The sequence below is a fragment of the Patagioenas fasciata genome, chromosome 1, assembly GCF_037038585.1.
Source record: "Patagioenas fasciata isolate bPatFas1 chromosome 1, bPatFas1.hap1, whole genome shotgun sequence".
NCBI lineage: Eukaryota > Metazoa > Chordata > Aves > Columbiformes > Columbidae > Patagioenas > Patagioenas fasciata.
The window spans coordinates 56,059,520-56,076,956 of NC_092520.1; the positions used below are offsets into that span (position 1 = coordinate 56,059,520).

At 40.3% G+C, this 17,437-nt stretch overlaps 1 protein-coding gene across 10 annotated transcripts in view; it reads left to right on the plus strand.

Annotated features, from left to right (window-relative positions):
- Positions 1 to 17,437, plus strand: part of MBNL2 (muscleblind like splicing regulator 2) — a 111,772-nt gene that overhangs the window by 9,684 nt on the left and 84,651 nt on the right. Inside the window, exon 1 of one of the 10 annotated variants that reach the window (XM_071806785.1) lies at positions 6,896 to 7,150. The exons of the other annotated variants lie outside the window; for them this stretch is intronic. The gene's annotated coding sequence lies outside the window, so the exon portion shown is untranslated. Of the gene's footprint in view, positions 1 to 6,895; positions 7,151 to 17,437 lie in introns of those variants that run through there. 10 annotated transcript variants of the gene reach the window in all.

Sequence of the window (17,437 nt, forward strand, 5' to 3'; positions counted from 1 at the left end):
CTGCTTATAGTGGAGATTGCTTGTTGATTTTGCTGCATGCCCCTGAGCATCTACCCTGCAGACTCAGGCTGTTAAGTGGCAGCTTGCAGGGAAATGGGAGCTAGCATCACCTCTTAAATAGCAATACTTGTGTTGCTGTAGTGTGCAAAACCAATAGGATAATATTAATAAATTAGAAGGAGTACGTTGAATTATTTTTGTTCTAATTGGAGATGGGAAAATTCAAAATGTAGCTTAGTTTCAGTGGCATCTTTTTCCCTTTGGGTTTATAACTGAGTAATGAAAAAGAGCTCTTGGATTTAAAGGATAATTAGAGAGTCCTCATTATATCACTGGTTGGAAGATTTATTATTTGCAGCTATTGCTTGAATTATGTGCAGGATCTGGGGTAGTTAGAAGCTGATAACTGAAGCTTCGTAGAAGATTAAAAAAATATTTGGTTTACCTGCAGAAAATGTAATTGGAGTACTTCTCTCATGTAGTTATGTGAAGTATTATTTTTGGCAAATTAGAAACTTTTTAGAGGACAAATCTTGCTCCTTTGTCTTCCCAGTAGTTGGCTAGTATGGGAAGCCAAGAAGTTCTCAGGATAAGGCGCAGAAATTTAGTACATGCATCCTACAGTTCTGCTCCCTGAAACATAAGAGGGTTTTCCTAAGCCCACGTGACTTTCTGGCTGAGGTTAGTAGGTTCTCTGACAAGGTGATTTATCAAATGGTTTCCTCTTGTTGTGGGTTTGAATAGGAGTTACTCCAAATCTGAGGCCAGAACAATAGCGATGGAGGAAATTAGTCATGGAGGGATCTGAGGAGGAAGGAGCATGTTTTTATCAGCAGTGGAAGAACTTCCCAATACACAGGGGTCTCGCTAAAGATAATTTAGGCATTAGTGAGTAGTGGCAGTTTACACCTTTGTATTGTTTCCAACTGTGTATTGAAGGCTAAGGGGTACAACACTTGCTGTCTTCTTAATTTGACACAATTGGAAAGTATTCTTTGTAACCACATGAATTCAAAAATACGTTTTTATGAAGGCTTAAACATTTGGTGTTTATTTCAGCTGGAGTGAGAGGCTTGAGAGACTTCCATCAGATAATTCCCTGGTTTTGGTGGATGCTGTACAAAATAGAGGGACGTGAAGTCGGTTAGCAAAGGGAAGGATTTATCTTGAATTGATATATGTTGCTGGCTTAAATAGTGCTGGTGCTTTTACCCTGTGATTCCTTGTGATTCATAAAATACCTATTCTGAGTAGGCTTCAGCAGTTGAAAATAAAAGGTTTCTGCTTTGTAGGTAACACTTTTACATTCTGCTAGAAGAGCTGGGAAGATCTATTCAGATATGTTTTGGGGAAATGGTTTACATTTTTGGACTGGTACAGGTATCTAAATATATGGCATTTAAAATGACACTAGGCTGTTTTATATCTGGGACATCTGCACGAGGCTGGCAGATGTAAGCCAGGACATACCAGTAAGCCAGTCTTTCCACCAGTGGCCACTGGAGGCCAACAGCATTTTCCTAGGGCATCTCAGAAGGGTCTAAATGTCTAGGTTTGGATGACTTAAACTTTAAATGTTAATGTTTTAATCCTTCTGTGATTTGATATTTCAGATCAGCAAACTGCAAACGGTTTTTTCTTTCAGCTGTCATGAAGAAAAATAGCATCACTTACCTGAAAAAACTTTTGTATAAGTCTGCATTCTAAGAGTAAGGCACTGTAGGTGATTTGCCAATTTATTTTACCTGGCTTATTATATTACCAGTTTACATTACCTAGCTTTTATAGACCGAGTCAGCAAGATATTGGTTGGTTTACCAACCTTCTCTCCCCTGAAAATGCCCCTCTAAACACAAGAAGAAAATCAGGAGGAGGATCCCAGTCTAACTCCTCTTAGGTTAATTTGATGTCAATCAGTTGTTCAGAGGAAGAAAGCCTGAGTGAGTGCAAGGATGGATGTTCAGTAAGGGGAAAAAAAAACCTGGAACATGTTCAGCATAGCTTAGAGAACAAGCTTATGTAGCTTATATAGCAACATAGCTGGAACATGCTTATGGCAAGCTGGGGATTTACACCAAAGCTGTAACTGCACATTGTCAAAATACAGGTGTTCTTTAGCTATATGGTAATGTCTTTAGTTATTTTAAATGAATTTGAAAATCGAAAGTGGTATCCAGTGTATGTAACTTAAGTGTCTAAATATTTATGCTCCCAGTGAAGCGTCTTCTGTAGTAAGATTTCACCTCTTGTTTAATGAAGGACATGATAGAAGGAGCCTAAGGGTGACCGTCTCACATAACCAACAGAAAAACACAGATGCTTTTAGGATATGATGGAATCTCTTAGAATAGCTACATTGGGATAGGATGAATCACAGCCCACAAATGCCTGTTTCTCTTCAGTGACTATAAAGAGAGAGGGGGAGTAGAATGACTCAGTGAGATGTGGTTGTTTATATTTGGTCAAATATATTTCAAGCTAAGTGCATAAGGCTACAGTCCAGAGGCAGCTCAGCTCTCCATGGCACCCGGGATATATCTCTCAAACATTCAGCCTGGTTTTAGTGTCCTGCAGCTCTCCTCTGGGTAGTGCCTTCATCACCCTTCCCAACTGGAACCACCGCGTGAAGGAACGGTACATGTGTACTCAGTTTTCATCCTGATGGGGAATTGGTGTCATCCCAAAATAAAGTCAGGATGCAGACTGGATGGGTGCCTGAGCCCATGTGTTTCGATCTCACAGTTTAGACGTGGCTTAAATTCCTTGTGCAACCAGCGGAAGGAGAGAGGGGATCTGGGAGGCCTCCAGAAGCCACCTTAATTTTGGTAAGATTGAATTCTAACGTGTAACTTGAATATAGGCTTGCTTCTGTGGTGTGTTTTCATTTCATATTTCTCTCAGCATGTATGATGAAAATAGAACAGTCTGTTTTCATGTCTGTGCACAGTCTATCTCCAGTTTTCCTCGGTTAGGGAGATGTTGGGATGTCTGGGTGCTAGGAAGTTAAAACAAGTGAAATCCTGGACTGAAAGTTCTTCTGATAAGCGTATTTTTAAAAACAAAATTAAACCTAGCGGTGTCCTTTCAGAACAGCATGCCTGCTTTCAGTTAGTAACTTGAATTTTGGCATTACTGTTTATTTTTGTAACTTATAATGTTTTCTACCATCACTTCAGCCCTAATAGAGAGAGAGTGAGTGAGGTATTTTGCAAAGGCCGGCATCAGTGGTATTATGCATGAATAGGTTTAGGTGCCTAGTTTTAAAATCTTGGCAACTGCCTTGACTTTATGCTGTAATGCAGACCATAGCTACCAAGGTTGAATTTGGCTGGTATTAGTATTTGGGGGAAGTTACTTAGGGAAGAGTCTGTTACTGATACAAGAAATAGTTTTGAGGTTCTTTTTGCCACTGCAGAACATATCAAAATGTCGCTGTTGCCGTAGGTCATCTATACAAGGCTCAAAATCATCTTTCTGCTGTACTGAATGTCAAGTAAATTGCTTGGTGTCTTCAATGTTAGTTTTATATATATTCCCCACTGCTTGCAAAACCCCCTTTAAATTGAGAAGTTTTGTTGTTTGGGGGATTAGACCTGATTGCTATGATTCAAGAATAAAGAAGGAAAAACAACTGTGTGGGTTCTACTTGTTCCAGTTCTCCTCTTTATTAACTCCAGAATGGTCCACTTCTCTCCAAAAGTTATATCTACACCCTTCACAAAATTGTGTGTAATAGTCACCTTTAGCAGCATTTTTTCCTTGGTTCATTAATTATAGGAGCACGTCAAGCAAAGCAGATGGCATTTTCTGAGCTGGGAATTTACCTCTATTTGTTATTCATTGTGTTTGACATTGGATTTCTCAGCTTCTCTAAGATGATGTCCTTTTGCAGTTAAATAAATAATACAATTGTATAAGTTGGCCTGAAAATGGAAATCCTGGCCTTTTTCTTTGTAACTGCTGTGGAAAATGAATGTGCACAAGAGAATGTCTCAATTTGAGATCAGTCACTTTGGAACTCACCGCTCAATGTACAGAGCAGGTATTTTTAAAAATCTCGTTTTCTTCTGTTCATGAACTCATGCCTTATTTGCTGTGCGCTACACAAGTGCCATTTTTGAGAAAGATCAGACATTTTCTCTTGAGTTTTCTGATGGAGCCTGACCAAAGGGTTCACAAACGTGACATAAAGTATTTTCATCATGCCCTGTTGAGTGGAGTGGCTTCTGATCCTTGGGCAAGGGAGGAGCTAAAATGTAATAACCCATGTGAGGAGCTGGGTGGGCACATGGCTGCTAGTTTTGTGTTTGTGATTGGAGAGTCCTAGCTGAGAGCACCTCAACCCCATTTGACTGTGGTTGAAGCTCTGCAGTGTTTGAAGACTGGCCTATGTGCTGTGAAGTGATGGTGCTGAACCCTCACCTTTCGGGGGATTGTGTTAGTGACTCATCTTGGGTTTGTGGGGTTTTTTTTGAGGTAACTTGCACGTTTCCTTCCTCGTGGACCACAAAAGCTGTCGACACGTGTTGCTGTATGAACATGCATGTGGTCCGTGGGGAGAGTGACTGACTCCTGTTGACTGGTGGTGCCCCAGCTCCCCGTCTTGACTTGGGCTTCCTCACTGTAAGCTTCTGCTCGACCAGCCCCAGGATTTCCAGGCTTTGGCTGTCGCATCTCTTTTTCCCTTTCCCTCTCATTGCTGTCTCTCTCTCTCTTCTGCCCAGCTTCATGTCATGTTTTGGTCCATCTGACCTTTCTCACACCCTCTTTGCAGTGCTCTCTCAAGGGCCTGTCTCCTACACGTCTGTGGGGCACCAGCTGAAGGGTCATGAAAGCAACAGGCGAGGTTGTCTTCCTGCTGTCAGCTCCAATGTCTGGTCTCTGGCAGATGGAGCAGCAGTTACAGGGGAAATCCTGCTAATCTCCTGTAACTTGAGCCCATTACATGCTCAGTCGGACCGTGGGGCTGGTGCCTTTCCAGCCACATACGGACGGGTGGCCGGCGGGAGGAGGCGGTGGACGCTCACTGCAGAGTATTTTCTGAGGTTTGCACTGGTAGGGATCAGAAAAGAAAATAAAGAGATGGTGTGCATCAGCTGAATTCTAGCAGGTTTTAAAGTTTTGTCAAACAGGAAAATGTTTTCATAAGTATAGCAAAAAACCATAGCCTTGATTTAAAAAAAAAGAAAAGAAAAGCAAGGGATCAGCACTCTGCCAAATTTTAAGATTGCCCCGACCTGGGCAGGGGAGCTGGAGCTCCCCCCGGTGAACTATAAGGAGGCCAGAGCAACATGTTTTTGTCTAGGCAATCTCAGAAATGGGCAAACTGTGTTTTGGCAGAAAAGTAAATAAATCCTGCAGCAGATGTCCAGCATGGAAAATTTTTAACACGGGCAGCTCGAGTTTGGCAAAGTCAAAAGAATGTGGAAAATAACTATGAGATGCACGATCTTAATAATGGATGGAGTTACCACCACTTGTCCCCCGGGTCTCTTGAGACTCACCAGAATCAAGTATTTAAGAGTTTTCTTGGATTTGTTTTGTTCTAGGGTTTGGTGGTGGTTTGTTTTTTTTTTTTATTTTTTTTAATTATTATTTTTAATAGAGGAGAGTGTGGGGGGGGTGAATGAACAGAGAGCAAGGGCTGGCTGGCAGGAGCCTCCCTGGTAGGAGCACATTTTGGCCACGCCAGGGAGGGGAGGGTTTTCACCAGTTGGGTGGGAGGTGGGGAGGTTTTGCTTGCAGGATAGAAAAATAATGGATTTTTGGAAAGCCGTGTTTATAATATGCAAAACCGTCCATAGGAGACAATGGGGCCTTGGGACAGAGCTGCCAGTGAATGAGATCTTTGTTTTCCTCTTGTCTATTCATATTTCTAAAGTTTTAGTGGCATTTTAAACACATTTTACACATTTTTTCTATGTAATGGCTTGAACTGCATGAACTGCTGTCTAACGTAGTATTGCACTGCAGTCTTTATCCCTTTCTGGATAATGATTGACTTTCAGCTTAAGCTCCTTTTTGTATTTTTTTTTAACTGCAACTCTCGTTCAATAATCTTTGACTGTTTTGTTTTCTTGTTTTAAAACTTCGGCAAAATTTGTGAGAAAACTGTTTGACAGCAGACCTTGAGTACCAAGTGTTACCGAGCTGCCCACAGTTTGACTTGAAAATGGCAACTGGTCTCATATTCCTTATGCCAGAACCTTGATACAAATTAACATCAGTTGTAAGCTAATCACAGGAGCTGCAGTTCAGATGCTGCTGGTGTTACTTGTCTGCCAAAAATATTAAAACGCTGTTGTATAGATTATGTTGTAATGAAGAAGCATCCCATACCTGTGGTCCCTAAGAACTGGTTTCAAATATTAGGAAAGAGATTATGTGTGTATCGCTGTTAAGTGCAAACGCTGCACAGTAAGATTATGCAGTATTAAAATGAGAGTATTACTGCCTGAATCAGAGTGCATGTTAAAATAAAGGATAGATTGAGCTGTGCACCACAAACCAAACACCTTTACAACCAAACCACCATCGCTGCGGTTCTGCAATTCCGAAAACGATGTTTGTGCAAGCATTTATGATTAGCAAAAGCTTTGAAAATCCCCATGCAAAAGACGTGGAGCCGCCGCAGTGGAGGGGAAGGGGTCGTTTGCTTCTGCTGCATGTGTTATTTCATGGAGGTATCGCTTCACCTCGCCAGTAAAACTCCTTCCCGGCGCGAGGGGAAATTCCTGGTTCATCAGTATGGATGCATTGTTTTTACACATTAGAAGTGCTGTGTTGCCCTGTCAATCATCCCGTTCGGATCAGTTTAAGAGCAGTCGGGCTGACGAAGCCGGGTGTGATTGGCTGCCATATGCTGGGAGGGCTCTGGGAGAAGGAAGGGCTGCAGTCTTTCAGCAACAGAGTTTAAGGCTGTGTCTTTGCTTCATCATCTGAGGGGGAAAAAAAAAATCCCCAGATAATGCACAAGGTTTTCTGAGCACCGAAAAAAAAAAAAAAGGAAATAAAAAAAAAAAATCCAGGCTGCTCATCGTTTCATGTGAACATTACTTACCATGGTGCAATGGGAGAGATACGGCTGTTTGTTTATATCGGATGTTCCTGTTCACGTTGGGAATGTGCGGAATAGACAGGGCTAAAGAAGGTAAGAGGATCGTTTTCTTTCTTTTTTCTTTTTTTTTTGGATGTTTTAAGGAGTTTGCTGCAGTGTGCTGCATACCCTATGTGTTGCCTGGGGGAGTCAGGGAAACAGTGTTTCCCCGGTGAATATATTCTGTTGGGGTGCAATAGGTGGATTTTATGATAACTTGTTTTCAAAGGGAATTAATTTCCAGTGCAAACAGCTCTCTTCAGAAACAGGATGCGAGTATACGCATATTAAAATAGTGCAAGTAAAAAAAGAAATAGGTCAGTGTGTTTCAGAAGTGCTGTTACCCTAATTGGATTTTTAGCTGGGTTGTCATCTGGTGGTGCTTCCTAGCTTTGAGAAGGAGCCAACCTGGAAATCTGTGAACTTTATAGCAGATATGTTTGAAGATTTAGGTGAATTAGACTGGCTGATCTAAATAATTCCCCGCCGGAGGCTTTAACTAAAGCCAAGACTGTCTGTCTTACACTTGTAGGAGCCTTGCAATGAGGTTACAATATTTTACCCCGTTATAAAAGTGCTGGTGTTTTAGACTGCACTGTGATTCCTTGTGCTCTCAAAGGCAAGTCGGGAGAGTTTTTCGCATTGTAGTTTAGCTGAATGTTTCCCTTGCCCTTTCCAAGTCTTTGTCTCAGCAGCAAAACAGAACCTGTACACAAAAAAATGAGGAAAACAAGGTTAATAATACGTGCTGCAATTATCTGATCTTTATACATTTTTAATGAGAGAACACACAGCTAGCAGAATAATTTAATGAGCAGGCTGGCTTTCAGAGCAATGATTTTACTGTGCTGAGGCACATCAACTTTCTTGCTGAGGAGGAGCCTCAGGAAAGAACGGAGATGATTTATGTTAAATTCTCTAGAGAGAAGGAAGAAGGTTATTTAGGCAGAGGTTTGAAAAAATTCTGGAAGAATAGAGGAGTTATTAATTATTATTATTGATTAGATTGGAGGCAAACTCCACCGTCATATTGCGGGAGGGGTCTGAGGACATTGCCTCATCTTGTGACGTGCTGAAGCCTCTTCAACTTGCCCAGCCTGCCAGAGGGATTGATGGTGCTCAGTACCTTTCAGGATCCCACCCAGTTAGCAACGTAAATTAGCATTCTGTCTTCAGTTGCATTATAGCAGCGTCATCTACATGTGCAGTGTATAATGTTTTTTTTTTATATTTTTTTTCAGTTGATGAAACAGCAAGAAAATGTTATTATCTTATTTCTCCTGTAATAGTCATGAGCGTTTTAATATAACTATTTGTATTCGGATGGGCTGCGGATAGAAAAATTAAGTGTAGATCTGAAGAGGGCTAAATATGAATGTCTTAAAGAACAAATGAGGCAAAACAACCTTTCACAGCCTAGAAAAGCTTTGAGTGGTGTAATTTTAGGGAAGGTTTACAAAATGTAAAGATTATATATATATATATATACACACTTTTTTTTTTTTTCTCCCCTATAGGAACAAGTTACACTAGTTTTAAAAGTATTACATTAAATAGGCCCTTCTAGACCAACCATCCCTCCTCTTTTCCAAGGAGAAGTGCAGGGCATGGGCCGGTGTCACCTCCGGCTCCTCACAGCTGACTCTGCTCTGAGGAGGTTGATTCAAATTCCCCCTTCCCTGGCTAAATACTTGCTGAAGACCTGCACCCAGGTTGTCGGCACATCTTCAGCTTATGAACCGGTTCTTTTTAAATGCTGCGCTCTTCTAAGTAAAATCAGCCTCGTGTCTTCTGAGAATTTCAAACTGCTAACAAGTGAAACCTGTGTCAGGGTATAGAGCGTTATTATTACAAATCCATGGGGTTATAGGGATGCATGTTTAAATATCTAATACTGTCAATGTTTAAAAGTGCTGCTAAAAGTCAAACGAATATTTTTCCAAGCTACAAAATGTGAGCTAAAGATTTAATTTTTGCAAATAAAATCATTTTAATGTACAGCTTGCAAAGAAAGCTTTTCAGTCTCATGTTTTGAGACTCTCTCTTCCTTTCAGATAATTGAAGTGGCTGTTTTTCTTACCTTTGAGATTGGCAGTTGGGCATAAGGAGGATAATGCTATACATTACAAAGTGAAAATTTGCATTCATCACTCAATCAAATGGTTTGTATCAAGCTATTGACAGACAATCAAGTGACAAAGGGATTAAAAAAAATATTGCATGATCAAGGAATACTTTATATTGATAGGTTGGTGTGCTTTTAACTCGGAGGGTAAAGGTGATGGTAAATACTCTGTGTTTACTTTTGTTATGTAAATAGTTGGTAATAAAAGTAGTTTGGACCAGATTCTGGTAACTCTTTTTGTTTAGTAGTATCTTTTCTGCATAAGTGCGCGGTGAATTTCATTAGAGCTATTGGTGCAGTAACGTCTTACTGTGTGCAGTCTGCCTGTTTTCAAGGAATAATTATTTTATTTAGAATTAGTTTCTTCATTCTCCCGAGGCAGGGTTTGCTCCTGAGTTCCTAGTACTGAAGTATAGTGTTGTGACTGCAAAGTGTTTATAAAGCCAAATCAAGTTCTTCATTTATAAGCACATATTTTACAGAAATCTAAAATAATCACGTGCTACTTGATTTTTTTCTTTTTTTTTTCCTCTTTTTTTCCTTTTTTTGTTTTTTTAGCAAGAAAAGTGGCTCTCAGTGTTGTGGTATTTCAGCCACTTAAGTCTGGTAACTCATCTCTGCTGTGAATGAATGTTGTTCACAGGTACATCAGGATTAATCTGTACTGTGTTTGCTTATTTGTAAAAAGCTCTGTAAAATCTGGTTTTATAGTACTAAGAGATGAGAAAAAGACTTAGTGTTCAAAAGAAATTTCTCATTAGTGATTTTGTGTATGGTTTTAATCATTAGTTAGACACATTGCTAAGATTTAAGTTTCAAATAATAGGTATTAGTGATACTTTGTTTTCTAATGTTATTAGAAATTTCTGACTTTGAGGATTTTTTTTTCTCTTTCAGGGAAGAAACACCTTATTTTCAAAACGAAATTATTTCTTCCCCCCCTTTTTAATGGATAAAAAAACCTGGCTGTTACAAAATTGTAGCAAAAGAGAATAAAGTCATTTGCTTTAGCATTTGTTAGTATGTATTTTCTTTTTAAAACCATTTTCCAGCCTTTGATTGGGAAGCTAATGTGATATGTTTAATACAATGTGTTACGGTTACCTAGTGTGAACCAGCACGATGTTAACTAGTCTGTAAACACGCTGAAATTATAGTCTGAGGAAAATAAAACTCATTTCAAAAGCGTGTCAGTGCTGAATACTAGTTCAAATAATAGTAGTATTAACTGCTTGACTAATTAAACTAATCTTCTTATACGTTATTAGCAAATTCAGTGACAGTTGTTGGTTATTGATATACGGAGTCCAAAGTCTCCTTTTAAAAACAAACTTTTCAGCTGTATTTGGGGTAGAAGGTGTGTGAGAAGAAAGAAATCATGCAGCCTTTTGCCAGAATCTGCCAACTTCTTGATCTCCCCATTTAAAAAACATTTTCTTTTTAAAATAAGACCATTAAAATGCTGAGCTCTGCCTCTGACAATGCTGGCGATGTTAAGTTCTTAGTTCAGTATTTTGGGCACACTAAAAAGGGAAAACATCGGGACTTTGAAAATTGAAGAGTGTACCCAAAAAGAGATTAAATTAAAAAATCCTTATAACTGGCACAAAGAAATCTTAATTATGTAGGGGACTTTTTGTGCTAGTGATGATTAATAAAGCTGTTGAGAACCACCAGCGTGCAACTTGCTGCTTCTGTGGGAGACCTGTGGGATTTCTGCAGCCGCAAGTCTGGCAAAGGACCTGGCGGGCTTGTGATACCTTAAACTTTGCAAGTGAGAAAAGCTCGGCTGTAGTTCTGATAAATGAAAGGGATAAACACGCGTGCTCGCACCCTCCCCGCTTGCATTTTTATACCTAGATGTATGTCCACAAACGCATGCACACGTATGTAAGATACACGCAGCCATAAAAATATGCTTTTTCATTTTTGTGATATTTGCAATACACAAACAATAGCTAATAAAGACAGTAGGAGGGATTTAGTGGTACAGTTGTTGCGTAAAGAAATGGATCAGGAAATACAACAGCTGGTTTATATCAGAGGCTATTAGTTTTTTCTATTTTGTATCAGTAATTTTTAATCAGTTTCTGAGTGGATGATAAACAGCATTTCAGAGAGGTCCAGGTGTCGCATGTTGCTGAGCTTGTAAATAGAGACAAGGTCGGTCTGGAGGTTCATGTGATATAAAGTCCTCTCTCCTGCAGAGAGTACAGCAACTCTGGCAATAGGGAGAACTAGAGAATACAGGTAAGGAAAAATACAGAAATGTTTTCCCTCTGTAGTTTTATGGAAGGAAGCTAGGACCGTTAGAAATACTATGGTGGTGTTTTTGTTGGTTTTTTTGGGTTTTTTCCTTTTTGTGAATTCTGAAGACAACTTTTCAGTATGTTTTTTTTTGTGCGTGATCAGTGTTAGGAGACAAGCCTAGGAAATATTTATTTATTTATTTATAAACCTCCAGCATTCTCTCCTGTGAATACTGAATGCTTTTTTTTTTCCTGGGTTTCTGATGATTTTATGTGATTTTTTGGTTTTGTTGTTGCGTGTTTGTGTGTGGTGTTATCTTTTTTTTTTTTTTTTTTTTTTTTTTTTTGTTCTTTTTAGTGTTCTGTCATGTATGCTTCAGGTATACCAAATGGCTCAGGTTCCCCCACCCCCTAATCTCCTGAATCTGTCATGACTTTTGCACTTTATAGATATTATGGGCAGCGTACTGAATCTAGTCTGAAACTGGCTTTGAGTTGCAAAATGACAAGATTTCGGTTGATTTTCAGGCTCTCAAAAGGATGATTTTCATTGCTGGGTTTCAGCATGCTGGATTTATACCTTAACGCTCTCCTCCAGCATCTCTCAGTGGGAAAGTCCTCCTGACATCAAGATGGGGGTAACGCCTGCCTTGTAGGATATTAAAGTCTAGTTTTAGTCCCTTTTTTTTTTGGGAGGGGAGGATTGGGGGGGATACTCCTTCCCACTTTTTAGACCATATGTGGTGCTGTTATCAGCAGCTATATGGATATTTCAAACCCGCAGCCCCACTGGTTTGTCGGCAAACACCTCTGGCTGTGTCTGTGGTGGGACGGGCAGGTCCGCCGCTGGCAGAAGCGTTCCTCTGTGCCCGGCTGATGATTCGGGACTTCAGCATTGCCTCACTTTTATGACAGAAGGAAGAAGTTCTTCACCATGAGGGTGGTGAGGCACTGGAACAGGCTGCCCAGAGAAGCTGTGGATGCCCCAGCCCTTGGGAGTGTTCAGGCTGGGTTGGCCAGGGTTTGAGCAACCTGGTATAGTGGAAGGTGTCCCTGCCCATGGTAGGGGTGTTGGACTAGGTGGTCTTTGAGATCACTTCCAAACCATTCAATAGTTTCCCTGTCAGCTGTGTTTACCCATGGCACAGCATCCCCAGCTGCGACCTCTGACTGCTGGCTTTCCCACCTTCGTCTCCTTGCCCCGCAGCCCAAAAGCAGTGGGACCTGGTGTCCTGGTTTGGTTATGACATCTCCGTCTTTCAGAGGCTTTTGCAGAGGAGGACACCAGTGTGTGGGCTGCTTGTGTGATGGGTTGCAGTGCTGCAGTCCTTATTGCCATGCTGAACACGTGCCAGCGGCACGGCGCGACGCTCTCCTGGAGATCTGGCACTTGTCTTTAAAAACTTTTCACGTTTTTTTTTGTTGTTGTTGTTTTTACAGTTCCCTTGTGTAGTTTGCTCCCCCTCTGCTAATCCTGAGATGCGCTTTGGGGCTGGATTGCTTTACTGCCATAGTATTAAGAGGGTGGGGGAAGCCAAAAAACCCCCAAGATTTTCTTTGCCACAATGAGGAAGGCATGAAAGGATTTGAAAGTGGCTGCACTGATGTGTTTATAAAGCCAGTGCTTTTATTTTTTTTGCCTTTTTTTTAAAGACCTCATTTAATGCTTGTGACTTTTTTGCAGTGAGGCCACTTTCAAAGGCTTTGGTATCCACAGTAGCAGCTCTTTGAAGTGAAAACGCCAGCGGGGGGACAAGCCAGTAGCTTAATCCTTGGTGTAAAAGGTCCTAAGTGGTAAGAAGCTACAACATCCATGTCTAGGGTGCAAGATGGACAGCAATACTGCAAACTAAATCCGTCTCCTGGACCTCACTTTTGAAACTGCAAATGATTGAACACTTCCATAGGATGTGGTTGGATACTTCTGTAGGACATGAGGGATCCAGTCTTCCTCCTCTCACTCTCTCTGGTTTCCCTCTGTCTTTCTTCCCCAGTCTCCTGAGGAGTAGGACACAACCACTGAAGGGCGAGGGAGTGTGTACTGAGAATAAACACGTGTTTCTGTGAGGTTTTTTCTTTGCTTCCCCAAGTCAGTAAATCACCCCTTTGGAGTGCAGAGCAGGTGGCATAGTTGGTCGTGTGATCTGCCAGTCCTTGTGGGCATGTGTCTGTCCAACTAGGTCGGTGGCTTCATGGTGGCTTCAGAAGATAATGCTGTGTCTTCATGTTTTGAATCGTTCTTTGGAGGTGCCTCTCTCCCCTTTGGCATGAGGACGATGAAGGAGACTGTGCTTTTTAGCCACTAGTGACATACTTAAGTGCCTGAAGATAGGTGGTACAAGTCCACTGTCGCTGAAATCTGTTTGAAATAGGAGATGAAAGTGTTGAGTTTCTCATGGAAGAGTTTGAAGATCAGTGTGCCCCTATGGGTCTGTAGCCAGCCCTGGCTGCAGGATGAGGCTCCTTGTCAAGGGCTGTCATCCCAAGGCGGAAAAGGCAAAAGGGTGACCTGGGGACAGGGGTGCGTGCCTTGGCCAGCGCGTGACTTGAGTTAGTTGCTAAGGTTGAGTGGCGTTCTGAGGGGAACTTTCCTTCTCAAATATGGGATTTAGTAGCCATAAGTGATTCTGACGACAGTTCAAATAATCTGATTTTCAAGTTGAAAAGATATTTTGAACTTGTTCATATTTTTGACCTTCAGTAAATCACCTGCCATTTGAACTTCATGTCCTTGCTGTTTCCCGTGTGCAAAGACAACTGTTGTGTGGTGTCCCAGCTGGTAATTCACGGAGTGTCCCCTGCCTCCTACTCAAATTTTAGTGGTCTTCATCATCAGCCTTTATGAATGTCATGTTCTTTCTGTTGTCAAAAGCCTCACTGTTGTCTCTTTGCATATGTAAGTCTTTCCATAGCACTGATGGTGCTGCTGCTGTTCTCCCCCTCTTTTCCAACTCTGTGGTAATCTCTTTGAGATGGGGGGGATGCAAACTTGATTTATCACTCAAGACTTATATGATCCATGCCTGTACATAGTAGCATCATTCTGTTCTGTTTCCCTTTAATATTGCCAAATGGTTTGCTTGCTTGATACTCCATCAACTGCTGACTATTCTGCTGAAGTGTTCATCAAATTGCCTGTAATGTCCACTTTAGTGGACATTTCCTCTTTAGTAGTGTCTTGTTTGGACCTAGTGTTGTGTGTGTACTATTTTCTTTTCTTCTTCCCCTAATCTGCATTGTTTTACCTATCTTTATATTAAACATATGTTGTTTTATCATCCAGTGTACTCATTATCATGACATCCTTTTGTGACTCTTCACAATTGGCTTCAGCTATGACTTTGCAAAAGATTAATGTTAACTACAAACTGTCCTTTATTATTTATGGTTATCTTGCAGAGCAGAGGAGGACGACAATGTTCATAAACTGTATTATGAAAATTACAGCAGATTATTAGAAGTAAAAGAATGATATTTAACCATGTGAGTTTGTTGTGTTTGGGGGCTTTTGTTGATCCTGAACTTCATCTCTGACTATAGCTATCATGCCATCTGCAAATGAGTAGCACTTTTAGCTCCCCTTTTTAATTACATATATTTTAACATCCGTAAGACTCATGTCATCATAAGGACTAGATGCCAGAAAAATCACCATCTTACGAAGGTGAGATGTTCCATTAGCTTTTATTTTGCATAATTTTGAGCTTTTAGGATTTGCATTTTATAGCCCTTCCCTACAGTTATCAGAATTGTACTCTTTAATAAAAACTGACAATTCCTTGTAAGCATACTTGTAGGTGACAAGGCTTTATGAAATGCATTTGATGTTTTCAGGCTTCCAGTGAAATGAGTGAGAGGTAGTTGCACTGCAGCAGGATTGTGTAGTGGGTCCTTTAAGTTGAGTATTTGTGTTATAGGAATCAATATAGGTGGTCCTTTTTCTTTTTTCTTGCGGAGAAGTGAAATTAAAACAGACTTAGTAGTAATGGTCTGTGTTGATAAAGGTAACTCCCTGTGTCCCAACCCTCTTGGACTCCAGACACCAAAATGTTAGTAGGCTTCACTTAGGGGAAAGGTAAATGTGATCGCTTTCATCTTTAGAGTGCTCCCTGGAAGGTAAAAATGATTGCCCTGAAACGGGACTTTAGAAACAGCGGGGAAGTTTCTACTTTTCTGATTTGAAAGTACTAAACTTTTTTATTTGTCTGCCTTTATAGACTCCAGTGCTGCAGTAATGAATTTTAGATTGCGTTGTGCCTTGTGCATCAGCAGGATTGTTCTTTAAAATTTTCCTGGCAGACCTTGTTTGTCTGGTGAACATTTGGCATTAATGAAGCCAGAAAAAACCTTGGACCTTAAATTTTGGATTTACAGAACCATAAGAATTAAATTTAAAAAGAGACAAAAACCCAAATAAAAACAAAACACCAAACAAACAAAATTCATACCAACTCAAACCCTCTTAGTATGTTAACTATGTGAACTTTATTCATAAGAAATCCTCCAAGCACAGAACTAGAATACCACTGCATCTTTCTGTCACTCCCTTTTCTGTCTTTGCAGAATATAATAGTGCTCTTTTTGGTAGTGGGCAGGCAGTTCTGTTCGGTTGCTATAAAGTGGTACCATGGTTACTACTATTTCAGATGATGAGACAAATGTGGAGAAGGGCATTTCAAGTAGGTTTTCAGGATTTCTAGAGCCTATGCTTTGTAATAAAGTGCATATCTCTGTGAACACCGAATATTGGTAGTGTATACTTCGCAGCCTGCAGAGTTGCAGAGGATTACTGGAGGGCATAATTTTGACTGGGAAAGAGTTGGTTAATTTGTTTGTTTGTTTCTGGTTTGGTTTTTGTTGTTGTTTTTTTCTCACTTGCTTTGTCCTGGAAATGTTGTATGAAATGGAAAGAAGTCCTATCAAGCCTCAGGGGCCAGTGTGTGTACATAGGCTGGAGGTTAGAAAATATAAAACCTCTTATTTATAAGCTAAGCAGATATTGCTTTAAGATGAGGCCCATTGAGCACAGAAATCTGGTAAGACACTTTTGCGGAGTTGTTTTGTGGAATAGAAGTGTGTGCAAGCATAACAGCAGCAGCCCACTTTTTATGTTTATAAATGGGCAATTTTTTATCTCTGAATGTTGTCGCTGTTATTTATTTGACCAAATAAAAAAATATTTTTGTGCTCTTTGGCTTTGAAACACAGAAGATTGGACACTGTCTTTCAAAAATAGCACTATCAAGGTGAGATTTATGCAGGGTTAAAGGAAGTTTTTGAGTTACGATTTAACACAGAAGTGGTGCAAAGCAATACAAATCATACAGCGCAAAACAAAGTGTGGCTTTAAATGCCCACTTGGGACTAAGCTTGAAGTACAACAAATGAATTAAACCTTTGAAAAGGACAAAACTGTCGAGGCTTATTTTAACCAGTCCAAATTTTCTGCCGCAATGTAAGCAGAAAACTCTCAGCTTCCCTGTTGGAACACAATTTCCAAGGTATTCCTGAATAACTCTGTCCTTATCCATGATATTTCCGTTATGATAAAGTGAATTAACCCTATGAAAAGAAAGTGTCAATGTGGAGTTGTTTCAATACTGCTAAAATACTTCTGGTTTTCCCCCAGTATTTTAACCTTCCAGTCTAAAGAGGCATTGGGATGCTGAAAATTATCTTCAGAAAAGTTTTCAACAAGACCTAGTGAGGGTAGGAAAGACTTTTTCCTGTTGCTCTCTTTCCAACTTAATAGCTGAATTAAAATAGAGAGGGATTGTCATTTAAATATTAAGATTTTTTTTTATTTAAGGCAGGGACATACCTGACTCTGGGACCTAGGAGTACTGGACTAACGCTGCCTAACCAGTCAGTATTGCTGCTTGAATCTGTTTCCTTTTCAACTTTTTAAGCTAATAGAGATGAAAAGGAAGGGTCCGTACATTAAAGTGGCTGTTACAACACACTGGG